The sequence below is a fragment of the Marmota monax genome, unplaced genomic scaffold (assembly GCF_021218885.2).
Source record: "Marmota monax isolate L192 unplaced genomic scaffold, Marmota_monax_Labrador192_F-V1.1 WCK01_AAM20220418_F8-fsc00534, whole genome shotgun sequence".
Taxonomy (NCBI): Eukaryota; Metazoa; Chordata; class Mammalia; order Rodentia; family Sciuridae; genus Marmota; species Marmota monax.
The window spans coordinates 153,679-166,937 of NW_026692813.1; the positions used below are offsets into that span (position 1 = coordinate 153,679).

General features: G+C 39.6%; 1 pseudogene; it reads left to right on the plus strand.

Moving 5' to 3' along the window:
• Positions 1-207: 207 nt before the first annotated feature.
• LOC124095291 (olfactory receptor 2G3-like) lies at positions 208-1,139 on the plus strand (annotated as a pseudogene).
• Positions 1,140-13,259: the final 12,120 nt, after the last annotated feature.

Here is a 13,259-nt window from a genome sequence, read left to right on the forward strand (position 1 = left end):
CTTTGCTTATTAACAGTTTCCACATTGATGTGTTTATTTTCAGATAGTTCACATATGTCTCAAATCGGTTTTGCTATTTGACCTTTATACATAATTCCAGTATTGAAATGCTTGTTATTTTTTCTATTTGTTACAGTATAGGATTTTTTTCTTCCCACAGGAATAAAATACAAATTATCAAGAAAGATGAGTCTCAATTGAGGAACAATGAAGGCGTTCAATTTTAGCAACCCAGCAGGCTTTATCTTACTTGGATTCTCTGACTGGCCTCAGTTGGAGATGATTCTTTTTCTGGTCATCTCTGTTATCTACATTTTGACACTGATGGAGAACACAACGATCATACTTGTTTCATACTTGAATCCCAAACTCCACACACCTATGTATTTCTTCCTCTCCAATCTCTCCTTCTGGACCTCTGTTTTACTATCAGTATTGTCCCAGAGATGCTTTGGAATCTCAAGGGCCCTGAGAAGACCATCAGTTACACTGGTTGTGTGATCCAGTTATACATTGCTCTGGGATTGGACTCCACAGAGTGTGTCCTCCTGACTGTTATGACCTATGACTGTTTCAATGCTATCTGTCGACCACTCCACTATGGTGTTATCATGCACCCAAAGCTTCTCCAGCAACTAGCAGCTGTGGCCTGGACCAGTGGTTTTGTGGAGTGCACAGTTCATACCACCCTTGTTTTCCAGCTGCCTCACTGCAGCCACCACAGAGTGGATGATTTTATGTGTGAGGAGCCTGCACTGATTAAAATTGCTTGTGTGGACACAACCTTCTTTGAAAATGAGCTCTCCATAGCTACTTTCCTCTATGTAGTTATACCTCTGGGGTTTATCCTGGTTTCCTATGGCTGCATTGTTAGGAGTATGCTGAGGATAAAGTCCACTGAAGGCAGGAGGAAAGCATTTGGGACCTGTGGATCTCACCTGATTGTTGTGGTTTTGTTCTTTGGGACTATAATTTCTGTGTATATACAACCCAAGAGCAAGTACACACAGAATCACAGAAAATTCCTCACCCTTTTCTATACTGTGGTGACACCCTCACTTAATCCTTTGATCTACACCTTGAGAAACAAAGAATTTAAGTGGGCAATAAAAAGGTTGCTGGCAAGGGACCCAAGTTAGGGAGATATGCAAAACACACCCAAGCATTCTCTCAGACTTTAGGGACTTGTAGGTTTTATCTAATTATAGTTTCTTTTTTTCATCTACAAGAAGCATAGCTAAATATCCTAGGTGGGGGATTTTCCTTAATGACATACTGACCTTAGCTCTTAGTTCTTCTTATCCTCCTTTCTAGAAATGTATGCATATTCTTTTTGCAGTACTTCATATAAGAGTTTTATGAGACAGAAGATGGCCGCTGCGTACGGGGGTTGCTGAAGTGCTGAGCGTGGTGCTCAAAGCAGCGGCTTTAATAGAGATTTCGCACAGTCTGTTAAAGCTCCTTTCACCGTTAATCTGTAGTGGACCACTTTGCCAAGGAGCAGGAAGAACAAAGAAATCGAAAAAGAGACGCTTGGCTGCTCAGAGCCGCGGGCGCTTTGCTCCCATCTGCTTCCTCTTTCGCTTCGCTCCGGGCGGAGAAGCTGAATGTGCAATCAGCAGTGGATTGTAAGTACCCGAGGCAAAGAAAGCTCAGTACGCCCCGCCTTTTTTTTTTTTTTTTTTTTTTTGAATATTTTTTATACAGGGAGAGTTTGTGGATTGGGATTGCTGGCGGGGCTGTGGTTTCTGTGCCGAAAATCCACTCCGCGGGAGCCGCCATTTGCTTTCTGCTTGCTGTCTTGATGGCTCCATATACACTGTCCGGCAGCCGCACCTAGAGGTTGCAGCTGGGCTGCGTGCCGAGCCCTGTCCTCCGAAGGCTGGACTGCAGCCTCGAGCGTCTCTGTGGCCTGTTCGCCGCTGCACCTTCGGGCAGAGCCTGCTCTGGGGTCGTTCTGCACCCCCCTGCCAGGGGACCCGTGCTCCGGAGGAAGGGGACGGAGAGCCGCGGCGGCAGCCGCTTGGGCCCCTGGGGCCTGGCACCGGGCTGAAGAGCTGCGGAGGCCAGGGCGGCTCTGCTACGGGCGCAGACAAGCGCGGACGCTTGCCAGGGCGGCTCTGCTACGGTCGCAGACAAGCGCGGACGCTCGTCAGCGCGGCCCAGAGTTTCATTTCTAGAAATCTGGACTGGAAACAGAAGCAGCAGTTTGTATAATCCCAAGAACTTGCTTATACCAGGAAGCTGTAAGGGCAACATGAATATTACTGAGGAGATGTAACATGGTGGCAGGCGCAGAGAGATCAAGTCTCTGACATCTTCAACTGTGAGGGCATAGGGAGCCGTAAACTGTCTAAATGCTGTTTGCTCAGGATCACTAGGCAATGCTGAGCTGACGTGGATCTGGGGTGTACAGGCTGGGCCCCTCAGAACACACACACAGAACCCGAATCGGAGGCAATTAAGCTCCGGTTCGCCTGCTTCATGTGACTCAGCACTAACGATCCCGCTGAAATAATTGGCCGGCCCTTAGGAACTTACAGAGGTAAAAGCCAACCGAGCCTTCATAGGCAGTGGCCACAGGACTGAAACGGGGATTGGGAGAGACAGTCAGGACCCACCCGTTGCATTGGTCACCTGGCAAAGGGAACAAACGGTCACCATTTGCATGGGATATCACCATGGCAGAGAAATGGCGTCACGGGCGGAGGAGATAACTGCATTGAAACCAGCGCGACAGGTGTGTAATCCCCTAGCCATCTCTCTCCACACAGCGGGGGAAACCTTAAGGGCCACTCCCAGCTCTCCTGTGAACGCAATAACCAGACCGAGGGAACCAGGAGTGGCGCAGGACTCGCGGCGCGGAACTCCCGGCTACCGCTCCCACCAGTGCTGACAACTGAGGTCTCTTGCACCAGCTACCGGGGGTGTGGCTACAGGAGGGCAAGCAAATTCGCTGGGGGATCTCAGCCCCAAGCTCTACAAACTTAGGGTCTGAGGGAGGCAAACAGGGAGAGTGAGCCCAGGTGTTCATGAAAACAGGGCTCCCAGGAGCAGCAGACCTGGCGTGTAGACAGTATTGTGGTGAGCGCCACAGGTGAGCACGGCCTGGCTTGAGGAAACACAAGACAAGGCCCTAGACACTCAGGATTGGAGACCCGCCCAGTCTAGGAGAAAGAGCTGCTGCACAGTGAATGGTTCCCACCTATTGACAGGAGAAGCTTGGCCCAGTGGGCACAGCTCCACCTACTGGAAGAGAAGTTAATAGAACTCTAGGACTGCATTTATTATTATTATTATTATCATTTTTTTTTTTCTTTTTCTTTTTTTTTCTTTCTTCTTTTTCTTTCATTTTCAATTTTTATTTGTTGTTGTTCTTTAATTTTTTTTCAATGTTTCTATTTTTTTTAATTTTTTTTATTTTATTATTATTATTTTTTTTAATTTTAATTTTCATTTTTTATTATCACTATTATTTTTGTTAAAATTTTTTTTTCCGTCTTTTCTTTCTTTCTTTATTATCTAATCTTTGTTATTCTTGTTTCTTTTGTCTTTTCATTTCTTTTCAATCTTCTTATTCCCCCTTCCTTGAATTCTACCTGCCTACTCTCATTCTCTTTAGTGACTTCTTCCCTTCCCTTCTAATATCTTTCCTCTCAAGCATCAAATAAATGTATAAGAGTAAACAGTAACTCAGCAGTCAAACAGAACAAGAAGTAACATGAGCAGCATAAAAAAGCAAGGAAGAAAAGGAGTACAAACAATGAAGGACAGCCTAAATATTCAGGAGGACCTAGAGTCAGCAGAAAAATGGTCATATAAAGAACTCAAGGAATACCTTAGACAGATGGAATGGAACCTTAAAGAAGATACGAGACAGCAAATCCAAACAGTGAAAGAACACTTTGAAAATGAATTACATAGACAGATAAAAGAAGAAGTTAAGCATCTTTATCAGGAGATTGAGATTATAAAAAAAAACCAAACAATAATTCTAGAAATGAAGGAAACGATAAACCAAATTAAAAACTCAATTGAGAGTATCACTAACAGAGTGGAGCAAGTAGAAGCCAGAACATCAGATAATGAAGACAAAATATATCATCTTGAAAAGAGCCTAGCCAACTCAGAAAGGCTGGTTAAAAACCACGAGAAAAACATCCAAGAGATATGGGATAACATAAAGAAACCAAACCTACGAGTCATCGGGATAGAAGAAGGTACAGAGATTCAAACCAAGGGAATGAGTAACCTGCTGAAAGAAATAATTACAGAAAACTTTCCAGAAATAAAAAAGGAAACGGATATACAAATTGTAGATGCATACAGGACACCGAGCACACAAAATCACAGTAGACCAACGCCAAGACACATTGTTATGAAGATATCCAATATACAGAACAAAGAGAAAATACTAAAAGCTACAAGAGAAAGGAGGCAGATTACATTCAGGGGTAAACCAATAAGGTTAACAACGGATTTTTCATCACAGACGCTGAAAGCGAGAAGATCCTGGAACAACGTATTTCAAACACTGAAAGACAATGGATGCCAACCAAGAATTCTGTATCCAGCAAAATTAAGCTTCAGGTACGATAACGAAATAAAAATCTTTCATGATAAACAAAAGCTAAAAGAATTTGCAGCCAGAAAACCAGCATTGCAAAGCATCTTGAGCAAAACACTACACGAGGAAGAAATGAAAAACAATAACCAAAACCATCAGTGGGAAGTGCCTCTATAAAGACAGAGGGCGGGGGGAAAGCTAACCATGGAGAAACAAACTAAATTAAAAAAAAAAAAAGAAGATAAATAATCAAACATGGCTGGAAGTACAAACCATATATCAATAGTAACTCTAAACATTAATGGCTTAAACTCTCCAATAAAGCGACATAGGCTGGTAACATGGATTAAAAAAACAAATCCAACAATATGCTGCCTCCAGGAGACACATCTGATTGGAAAAGACATACACAGGCTGAAGGTGAAAGGTTGGGAAAAAATATACCATGCACACGGTCCTCGTAAGCAAGCAGGGGTGGCCATCCTCATATCGAATAAAATTGACTTCAAGACTAAATTAATCAAAAGGGATAAGGAAGGACATTATATACTGTTAAAAGGAACCATTTACCAACAAGACATAACAATTATCAATATTTATGCACCAAATAATGGTGCTGCGACGTTCATAAAACAAATTCTCCTCAAGTTCAAGAATCAAATAGACCACAACACAATAATTATGGGTGACTTCAACACACCTCTCTCACAATTGGACAGATCCTCCAAACAAAAGCTGAATAAAGAAACTATAGAACTCAATATCACAATCAACAACCTAGACTTAACTGACATATATAGAATATATCAACCATCATCAAGTGGATATACTTTTTTCTCAGCAGCACATGGATCCTCCTCAAAAATAGACCATATATTATGCCATAGGGCAACCCTCAGTAAATATACAGGGGTGGAGATAATACCATGCATTTTATCTGATCATAATGGAATGAAACTGGAAATCAATGATAAAAGACGGAAGGAAAAATCCTACATCACATGGAAAATGAACAATATGTTACTGAATGATCAATGGGTTACAGAAGACATAAAGGAAGAAATCAAAAAATTCTTAGAGATAAATGAAAATACAGACACAACATATCGGAATCTATGGGACACAATGAAAGCAGTTTTAAGAGGGAAATTCATCGCTTGGAGGTCATTCCTCAAAAAAAGGAAAAACCAACAAATAAATGAGCTCACACTTCATCTCAAAGCCCTAGAAAAGGAAGAGCAAAACAACAGCAAATGTAGCAGAAGGCAAGAAATAATTAAAATCAGAGCGGAAATCAATGAAATTGAAACAAAAGAAACTATTGAAAAAATTAACAAAACTAAAAGTTGGTTCTTTGAAAAAATAAATAAGATCGACAGACCCTTAGCCATGCTAACGAAGAGAAGAAGAGAGAGAACTCAAATCACTAACATACGGGATGAAAAAGGCAATATCACAACAGACACTACAGAAATACAGAAGACAATTAGAAATTATTTTGAAAACCTATATTCCAATAAAATAGAAGATAGTGAAGACATTGATAAATTCCTTAAGTCATATGATTTGCCCAGACTGAGTCAGGAGGATACTCACAACTTAAACAGACCAATAACAATAGATGAAATAGAAGAAGCAATCAAAAGACTTCCAACCAAGAAAAGCCCAGGACCGGATGGGTATACAGCGGAGTTTTACAAAACCTTTAAGGAAGAATTAATACCAATACTTTTCAAGTTATTTCAGGAAATAGAAAAAGAAGGAGCTCTGCCAAATTCATTCTATGAGGCCAACATCACCCTGATTCCGAAACCAGACAAAGACACCTCAAAGAAAGAAAACTACAGACCAATATCTCTGATGAACATAGATGCAAAAATCCTCAATAAAATTCTGGCGAACCGGATACAAAGGCACATCAAAAAAATTGTGCACCATGATCAAGTTGGATTCATCCCTGGGATGCAAGGATGGTTCAATATACGGAAATCAATAAATGTTATTCACCACATCAATAGACTTAAAAATAAGAACCATATGATCATCTCAATAGACGCAGAAAAAGCATTCGACAAAGTACAGCATCCCTTTATGTTCAAAACATTAGAAAAACTAGGGATAACAGGAACTTACCTCGACATTGTAAAAGCTATCTATGCTAAGCCTCAGGCTAGCATCATTCTCAATGGAGAAAAATTGAAGGCATTCCCCCTAAAATCTGGAACAAGACAGGGATGCCCTCTATCACCACTTCTATTCAATATAGTTCTCGAAACACTGGCCAGAGCAATTAGACAGACGAAAGAAATTAAAGGCATAAAAATAGGAAAGGAAGAACTTAAATTATCACTATTTGCAGATGACATGATTCTATACCTAGAAGACCCAAAAGGGTCTACAAAAAAACTACTAGAACTAATAAATGAATTCAGCAAAGTGGCAGGATATAAAATCAACACGCATAAATCAAAGGCATTTCTGTATATCAGCGACAAAACTTCTGAAACGGAAATGAGGAAAAACACTCCATTCACAATATCCTCAAAAAAAATAAAATACTTGGGAATCAACCTAACAAGAGAGGTGAAAGATTTATATAATGAAAACTACAAAACCCTAAAAAGAGAAGTAGAAGAAGATCTTAGAAGATGGAAAAATATACCCTGTTCATGGATAGGCAGAACTAACATCATCAAAATGGCGATATTACCAAAAGTTCTCTATAGGTTTAATGCAATGCCAATCAAAATCCCAATGGCATTTCTTGTAGAAATGGATAAAGCAATCATGAAATTCATATGGAAAAATAAAAGACCCAGAATAGCAAAAGCAATTCTAAGCAGGAAGTGCGAATCAGGCGGTATAGCGATACCAGACTTAAAACTATATTACAGAGCAATAGTAACAAAAACAGCATGGTACTGGTACCAAAACAGGCGGGTGGACCAATGGTACAGAATAGAGGACACAGAGACTAATCCACAAAGCTACAACTATCTTATATTTGATAAAGGAGCTAAAAGCATGCAATGGAGGGAGGATAGCATCTTCAACAAATGGTGCTGGGAAAACTGGAAATCCATATGCAACAAAATGAAACTGAATCCCCTCCTCTCGCCATGCACAAAAGTTAACTCAAAGTGGATCAAGGAGCTAGATATCAAATCAGAGACTCTGCGTCTGATAGAAGAAAAAGTTGGCTCCGATCTACATATTGTAGGGTCGGGCTCCAAATTCCTTAATAGGACACCCATAGCACAAAAGTTGATAACAAAAATCAACAAATGGGACTTACTTAAACTGAAAAGTTTTCTCTCAGCAAGAGAAACAATAAAAGAGGTAAATAGGGAGCCTACATCATGGGAACAAATTTTTACTCCTCACACTTCAGATAGAGCCCTAATATCCAGAGCATACAAAGAACTCAAAAAATTAAACAATAAGAAAACAAATAACCCAATCAACAAATGGGCCAAAGACCTGAACAGACACTTCTCAGAGGAGGACATACAATCAATCAACAAGTACATGAAAAAATGCTCACCATCTCTAGCAGTCAGAGAAATGCAAATCAAAACCACCCTAAGATACCATCTCACTCCAGTAAGATCGGCAGCCATTATGAAGTCAAACAACAACAAGTGCTGGAGAGGATGTGGGGAAAAGGGTACTCTTGTACATTGCTGGTGGGACTGCAAACTGGTGCGGCCAATCTGGAAAACAGTATGGAGACTCCTGGGAAAGCTGGGAATGGAACCACCATTTGACCCAGCTATTGCCCTTCTTGGACTTTTCCCTGAAGACCTTAAAAGAGCATACTACAGGGATACTGCTACATCGATGTTCATAGCAGCACAATTCACAATTGCTAGACTGTGGAACCAACCCAGATGCCCTTCAATAGATGAATGGACAAAAATATGTGGCATTTATACACCATGGAGTATTACGCAGCACTAAAAAATGACAAAATCATAGAATTTGCAGGGAAATGGATGGCACTAGAGCAGATTATGCTTAGTGAAGCTAGCCAATCCCTAAAAAACAAATACCAAATGTCTTCTTTGATATAATGAGAGCAACTAAGAACAGAGCAGGGAGGAAGAGCAGGAAGAAAAGATTAACATTAAACAGATACATGAGGTGGGATGGAAAGGGAGAGAAAAGGGAAATTGCATGGTAATGGAGGGAGACCCTCATTGTTATACAAAATTACATATAAGAGGTTGTGAGGGGAATGGGAAAATAAACAAGGAGAGATATGAATTACAGTGGATGGGGTAGAGAGAGAAGATGGGAGGGGAGGGAGGGGGGATGGTAGAGGATAGGAAAGGTAGCAGAATACAACAGTTACTAATAGGGCATTATGTAAAAATGTGGATGTGTAACCGATGTGATTCTGCAATCTGTATTTGGGGTAAAATTGGGAGTTCATAACCAACTTGAATCTAATGTATGAAATATGATATGTGAAGAGCTTTATAATGTTTTGAACAACCAATAAAAAAAAAATTAAAAAAAAAAGAGTTTTATGAATAAATAAATATTTGTATGTGAATCAATGTGTATGGAATGTGTATGTGTAAATAAATCTTAGTGTTACTACTCTAATGACCAACAACATGACTGACATGGATATGACAAATACATTTTCTTACCATAAAAGGAAATCCTACACCTTGTGAAGGTAGGATTTGGATAATAACTTCAGAAGTTTAAATTTATCTGAGAATGATTCCTTTTGCTTTTTAGCGCTCACATTTGATAGTATTATAGGCAGTGGATGTCTGTAGTTTATTTAAAAGTGAGAAGGCCTAATATAAAACATCATTATCTAACAATTTGCCTTATTGGGGGATATTTTATTGTTTTTCTTTGAGCAAGGGCATCTGGGATTATGTACAGCCAGAAATTTTTCTGCTCTTTCTCACTCACAGAGAAAGCTTCAGAGATGAGACAGAAGATTTAATATTGATAGGGAAGTATTGATAAGTTAACTTAGGTAACTCTCTTATGCATATTTTGTCAGCATAAAATGACAATCAGTCTGTTTTTTAAAATTTTTTTAAAGAGAGAGAGAGAGAGAGAGAGAGAGAGAGAGAGAGAGAGAATTTTAACATTTTATTTTTTTAGTTTTTGGCAGACACAACATCTTTGTTTGTATGTGGTGATGAGAATCGAACCTGGGCCACAGGAATGCCAGGTGAGCGCGCTACTGCTTGAGCCACATCCCCAGCCCAACAGTCAGTCTCTTTTAATAAATATTTTAGATCTAAATCTGTACTCTAAGACACTGCAAAAACAATTTTAAGTATTATTACTAAGTCTGAATATTTACGTTTCACAAAAGTAAATGCAGCTTTACAATAATGTTTGCCTTTGTCATTTATATACCATTTTTCATATTATAAATTTGTAGAATTTATGAGATGGTTTATCTTCATATTTAGTATAAATATTTTATGTGTTCTATCTAATTAGATATTTAAAATTTGATAATTTTAAAAAATTAACAACCTGCCTTGTTTTCCAAATATTCACAATATTTTACTTACAAAATATTATGATCCTTATGAACTTCAGATACTTGCAACATGTTATTATTGGATATCACTTCATTAAATAAAATAAAAGTTATAACAGAGATTGATTCTGAAGAATCTTTTAAATACATATAGATAATTCTAGGTGAATATAGTAAATAGTGGATGATAAAAAAAAATTGCAAAAAGAAAAACATGATGTGCAGTCAGAAAAGATTGATAAGGTAACTAAGGAACTATCTCTGTAAACCTTGGATTTCTCTGTTCATAAACTGTAATTTGACATTCAAATTTATAACTATTCATATTCAAATTAAATTTGTATTGGTGGATTAGGATAACCAAATGCTTAATGAGCAGTATAATTACCTAAGTAATTCAAAATCTTATAACTTCAAACAATAAATATGAAAACCAATAAAAATTATATTCCTACCCAGAAGAATGTAAAATTTCTTTATATTTCCTATTTACTCATTATAGTTTGACCAAACATTTTAGCTAATATTTTTTCAGTCTCAATTGGCTTTTTTTACCTGTTATACCATAAATTAATTGGGACTTGTTTCTAGAAGCTCAGGCTTCTTCCCACTGGATTTCACAAAGTGTGTCTTTCTGGTCAGGGCAGGCTGGTGCTGCTGTTGTACACAGGGAACTTTTTTCTTGGTTTCCCTCTATTTCTGATCATTTTCTTTCACACATTTCAGGAAGTTACCTTGACTTAGAGTGCTCAATATGCTCAACAATCATATTATTTCTCTTGGCAATAATCTTGCCCTTAATTTATTTGTTTACAATGGCACCAACAGCATGCTGGGTAACACTGTAGCAGTCCCTTCTGAACAGTACACATTCCCTTGCCATCTACAATGTAACCCTTCTTGTATATTCACATGTATGTAGCCAAAGGAACAGTTCTATGATTTATAAAAGGCCTAGAGAACACATATCAAGTGCCTCTCTTTCCCCCTGTGATTGTCGTTTTGGTGAAATACTGGAAGGTGGTGGGTCCTTTAGTTAACCTTTTATTGCAACATAGAATTTCTACTATACACTTGTACTCCAGTGACTTTAGAGGCTGAGACAGGAAGATGGCAAGTTTGAGGCCAATCTCTGAAAGTTAGTGAGATGCTGGCTCAAAACTTAAGAAAGAGGGCGGGGACTGGGGAGAACAACAGCCTCTGAGACTGGAGTCTGTGCTTCTCCTTTGCTAGCAAAGCAATAAACCTTTTTCCTTTTTCCCAAAACTGTGTCTGTCCTCATTATTAAATTGCTATCACGGATGATGATCAAACTTTCAGTAACAAATCTGACACATCAGATGAGGCCTGAGAGCTGCCTCCACTTTTGCTTTCTTGGGCAGAACTGGCTGTCCAAGCAATCCCACTTCCAAACATGTTGAGAGCTGACTGCTTGTGAATTAGGACACTGGGCAAGTTTGCCTCAGGTTGAACAAGAGAAGCTATTCCTATGAATAAAGGGAAGAACTGGGGGAGTATCTCAGAAGCTGCCACAATGCTTTTTGCTTTGGGGAACTCCAGCCTTTTCTCCCTAAAATGTACAGGTTGCTCTCTCTTGGTCTACTTTGAGAAAAAGGAAACTGAACTTAGTGAAGTTGAGACACGCTTAGGCACCAGGTAAGTTCCCCAGTGTGCACACTCAGACTCCTGATTCCACGCATATGGCTCCTCTTTATGGGAACATCTAGTCCCTCCTTGTAGAGATATCTGTGGTTCCACTGGTGTAGGAGTCATGGTTGAGTAGAACTCAAGAACCCAGGTATTTTTACACCCTTCAGGTCTGTTCTTGGTTCTCATATGTTTGCCCACATTGGGTTTATGAATTCCCTCTAGTGTCTATCTATGTTTTTGTTTGTGTCTGTTGCTGTCCCCTTTAAGATATGGGCAATACTGTGTCAATCCTATTGATAGCCTCTTGGGAAAGATCTTGGCTGCTCTCTCCATTTTAAAGATTCCCATTTGTTGGCCATGGTTTTTGAGATTCTTTCTGGTTGTGTGTTTCCTTTTGTACAATCTGGCAGTTGGAGTTGATCTCTCAAAGGTAAACTATGTGAAAGAAATTTGTTTATGCAGTTCTCTCTATTTAACCACATTTCTGTCAAACATGGCTTCAGTGATCCTCTTGTCTGTCTCTGGTTTTTGTAACTGTTATTGGCCCTTTAAGACAAGGGCCATGCTGCATTCATCTTACTAGTAGGTAGTCTCTTGAGAAGAGAGATCTTGACTGAATGGGCCACCTATTGGGTATAACTGTTACCATCTAGGGGTTCTGGGTTTGTTGTCTCCATTTACCAAAGAATTGAAGACCAGGACACAGAGATAGCAAGCAAGAAGTAGATTTATTGCAAAGTGACAGAGATACAGATATAGACGTCTCCAAAGAGAAGAGACCCCAGAGCTTGAGATCCAATTGGTGAGTTAGGGGCTTATTCTCTTTATGGTCTATGGAATTTCCTCATTTACTTATCTCCTCCCCTGTCCATGCTCTTCTCACTATTATTGATTGGGTGCCTCCTTTGTTTTAGCTTTTCTATTGGATCCCCAGTTGAGGAACATGAGTAAAAAAGTATCTGTCTGATTAGGTCCCCTGCTTGTGTCCACAAGCACTTTCCTAAAGCAGGAAGTTGACCTCATCAGAAGACCCTCTCCATGCACCTTTGTTCTGGCCCTGCCCCTAACCTCCTCACTCACCACCTTGCCATGGCTCCCTAAGCCCTCCTATCTCTTCCTCATACTCCTATCTAAGAGAAAGATGTGGTTTTGAATGGTTTTCTTGATTATTATACAATCTTACATTTGGACTTGGTCTACCAGAGGTAAAGTATATGGAAGAGATTCTCCATGTATAGGCATTTGTGAAGTTGCATGATAAGGAGTCTTAACAATCAGGCATTAATTTGAAGGCACAAAAAGGTACTGCCTCTGGTGTGCAAGGACAAGAGGACAGCAGCCCAAGGCTGGGAAAAAAATCCCAGGAAAGCTTCCTGGGCTGAAAAAAAGTTGGCAGAGGGCAACTTCCAACCCCTTTTGCACACAGGAGGGTGGAGGGTACTGACCACAAAGGACATGGCAGTAAGTTCCAGCACTGTTAGTTTATGACCTGGGGACAGGAATAGTCTCCACTTTTAA